Here is a 4095-nt window from a genome sequence, read left to right as displayed (position 1 = left end):
CACCATTTGTCAACGTCATTTCACCGCCTTCTCTGGTCTTCAGTTCTTCATCTTCGTTCCGGCGCTTGTGGTTACACAAGAACAGGTATGCCCACGACTCCAGTGTTTTCCAGAAGCCAAGAAGTACGGCAGCTACCTGCCTTAATACATGTATTTCAGACTGTCATGTAAGAAAAGCTAGAGTTTAGTTCAGAATGACCACCATTGTGGTTGACATAGAGGACATCATTTTGTTCGGTGTTATTAAGTTCGAACCCAGAATATATTCCAAGGTTCTACGACAGATACTTTCTAACAATATTGACCTACAATTTTGTTACTCACTCCTGCCATATACGTGGAAGAGGGGTGTGACCTGTACTTTCTTCAAAGCATTGTGCACAGTTCTTTGAACGATATACAGCATAATTGACTAAAATAAGAGCTAACTTATATGGAAACTACACTCCTGGAAATGGAAAAAAGAACACATTGACACCGGTGTGTCAGGCCCACCATACTTGCTCCGGACACTGCGAGAGGGCTGTACAAGCAATGATCACACGCACGGCACAGCGGACACACCAGGACCCGCGGTGTTGGCCGTCGAATGGCGCTAGATGCGCAGCATTTGTGCACCGCCGCCGTCAGTGTCAGCCAGTTTGCCGTGGCATACGGAGCTCCATCGCAGTCTTTAACACTGGTAGCATGCCGCGACAGCGTGGACGTGAACCGTATGTGCAGTTGACGGACTTTGAGCGAGGGCGTATAGTGGGCATGCGGGAGGCCGGGTGGACGTACCGCCGAATTGCTCAACACGTGGGGCGTGAGGTCTCCACAGTACATCGATGTTGTCGCCAGTGGTCGGCGGAAGGTGCACGTGCCCGTCGACCTGGGACCGGACCGCAGCGACGCACGGATGCACGCCAAGACCGTAGGATCCTACGCAGTGCCGTAGGGGACCGCACCGCCACTTCCCAGCAAATTAGGGACACTGTTGCTCCTGGGGTATCGGCGAGGACCATTCGCAACCGTCTCCATGAAACTGGGCTACGGTCCCGCACACTGTTAGGCCGTCTTCCGCTCACGCCCCAACATCGTGCAGCCCGCCTCCAGTGGTGTCGCGACAGGCGTGAATGGAGGGACGAATGGAGACGTGTCGTCTTCAGCGATGAGAGTCGCTTCTGCCTTGGTGCCAATGATGGTCGTATGCGTGTTTGGCGCCGTGCAGGTGAGCGCTACAATCAGGACTGCATACGACCGAGGCACACAGGGCCAACACCCGGCATCATGGTGTGGGGAGCGATCTCCTACACTGGCCGTACACCACTGGTGATCGTCGAGGGGACACTGAATAGTGCACGGTACATCCAAACCGTCATCGAACCCATCGTTCTACCATTCCTAGACCGGCAAGGGAACTTGCTGTTCCAACAGGACAATGCACGTCCGCATGTATCCCGTGCCACCCAACGTGCTGTAGAAGGTGTAAGTCAACTACCCTGGCCAGCAAGATCTCCGGATCTGTCCCCCATTGAGCATGTTTGGGACTGGATGAAGCGTCGTCTCACGCGGTCTGCACGTCCAGCACGAACGCTGGTCCAACTGAGGCGCCAGGTGGAAATGGCATGGCAAGCCGTTCCACAGGACTACATCCAGCATCTCTACGATCGTCTCCATGGGAGAATAGCAGCCTGCATTGCTGCGAAAGGTGGATATACACTGTACTAGTGCCGACATTGTGCATGTTGTGTTGCCTGTGTCTATGTGCCTGTGGTTCTGTCAGTGTGATCATGTGATGTATCTGACCCCAGGAATGTGTCAATAAAGTTTCCCCTTCCTGGGACAATGAATTCACGGTGTTCTTATTTCAATTTCCAGGAGTGTATATCATCGGTTTCTCAATGAGTGTGACATTAATATCATTCAAATTAGCAGTGATGCGACAGTAAAGGTGAGGCATTACTGCTAGTTGTTCCTTTTAAAATTTATTTTGCTTTTCCAATCTCAATTTTAGTTCCAGTGTTTTAGGCCATCACGTATACTATTCATTTAATGTCTGATCAGTATAAGTCGTAATATATATTGATGTACTGAGATTGTAACTTCCTCTTTATGTGTAATATTTACAAATGATATAGAGAACGTGACAGAGGGTACATTTTACTAATATTATCGATCTTCTTTCCTATTTCATTCCTCCATTTAGCTAAGAAAGGATGGTTGTCTACATATTTCTGTATGTGCCCTGGTCGAGATACACGTTGGTAGTAGCGTTACAGTTGCGCAGTCTACAAATACAAGTTCTCTAAACTTTCTTGAAGATTATGCAGCGATAACTTTGTCCTGTTTCTTGCAAGGATTCCCACTGAAGCTATCAGAGCAGTTCTGTTACATTTCTGACAGAGTTATGTCACCTTGTTGCTATCCTAGCAGTGCGTTTCTGAATTCGAACGATGTCTGTTGTCATTCTTACTTGATAATGACACCAAACACTTAATAATAGGTTTTGTCGCTCTAGGGTCTTGGAAGCGATTTCCTTTACAGATGCATTTTCTCGGAACACTTTCAACAAAGCTAAACCGTCCATTCGAATTCCCTTAGTGTGACTCCGCGGGATCGTCTCATTTCATATTGATTCTTAACATCAGCCTTAAATACTGATACGTGGTGGACAAAGTAAAACTTAAGTTAAAATCTTCTGGGTTGTTAGGTCGCGTCATATTTCCTTCTAAAATAATCGACGTTTCGACCCCTCTGCTGGGAGCTACTTCAGGATGTTTCGGCGTCCACTATTGCTAGAGCACTGTCAAAGATCAGTGCCGCGTTCTCTTATAAAGGGGAGTTTCCCCGCGTTTTGTGCTGGAGAAGTGGGAGTATTGGTTAAAATTCTTGTGGTTACCATTTGTGGGCCATCGTCGTAGGCTAATATTCCCTCACGTATTGGCGAAACTCTTGTGGATACTATTGGTGACCCATCGTCACTGGATAGAAAGGCACTATTCCACATTTAACTGGAGAAGGGCTATTGGTTGAAATTCCTCCTACTGCTATTGGTTGGCCATCATCATTCGCTAGATGCGAAACGGACAGAGAAAGAGAGGGGGAATGTTTACGCAAAATATTATTGTCCGCCTAGGTGACTTGAAACGCGTTGTTTATATTGCTCGCACACCGCGGCCACATATTCACTTCCTTGATGGCGGGGAGCCACGATGCCTGAAACCTATAGCCATCCTCTCTATTGAAATTACATGAATTCTTGGAAATTTCAATCGCTTCTCGGACCTTCTTGTTGGCTTTCTTAGCCAGAAGACTTACGTTATTAAAATCGATGTCAGAGCCACAGTTGTCAGGATGTTCCGCTACTGCCGATTTTATACTTTGTTTTGGCCGCGTGTGCCGTTCGTATTACTTAACGCGAACTTTAACAGTTCTTCCCGTTTCGCCTAAATATGTCACAGCCACGTGTCACTTGATAGACGCCTGCATTGCGGGTGCAATCTGGTGCATCCGTTTTCGCCGAAAAAATCTTTTATTTTGTTTTGACTAAAGAAAGATTTCTGGATACAATTTTTCTGTAGAATTCTGGTCATGTGGTCAGTGACCACAGAAACGAACGGTAAACTATCGGAGTGAGATCTTCGTACATCCATAGTTGAAATGGACGACAGTGGACATCAGCTGATATAAATTTATATTAAAAATAGAGCACGTCCATATCTCACCACTTACTTCTAGTATCAGCCGCACGCAGTTGACGTCACCAAGTGTATGGGCCTGAAGAAGACGTTCTTACAACGTTGAAATTAGTTGCCAAAATAAAATCGATACCTTAAATACAGCTGGAGGAATTTCTTCATTTTTAATATAAAGGGAGCGAGAAGACGATTCCTCGTCATTCTTACTAGCGTGATAAATATTCCGCCTAAAAGCCCTCTCGATTTAACAACTATCATAGCCATTTTTCCTCATAGTTGTTGTTGTGGTCTTCAGTCCCGAGACTGGTTTGATGCAGCTCCCTCTACGATTTTTACCCTCCACGCTGCCCTCCAGTACTAAATTGGTGATCCCTTGATGCCTCAGAACATGTCCTACCAACCGATCCCTTCTTCT

Source organism: Schistocerca nitens, chromosome 2, assembly GCF_023898315.1.
Source record: "Schistocerca nitens isolate TAMUIC-IGC-003100 chromosome 2, iqSchNite1.1, whole genome shotgun sequence".
In the NCBI taxonomy this organism is placed as follows: Eukaryota; Metazoa; Arthropoda; class Insecta; order Orthoptera; family Acrididae; genus Schistocerca; species Schistocerca nitens.
The sequence above is the reverse complement of the archived record's forward strand: the minus strand, read 5'-3'. Positions refer to the sequence as shown.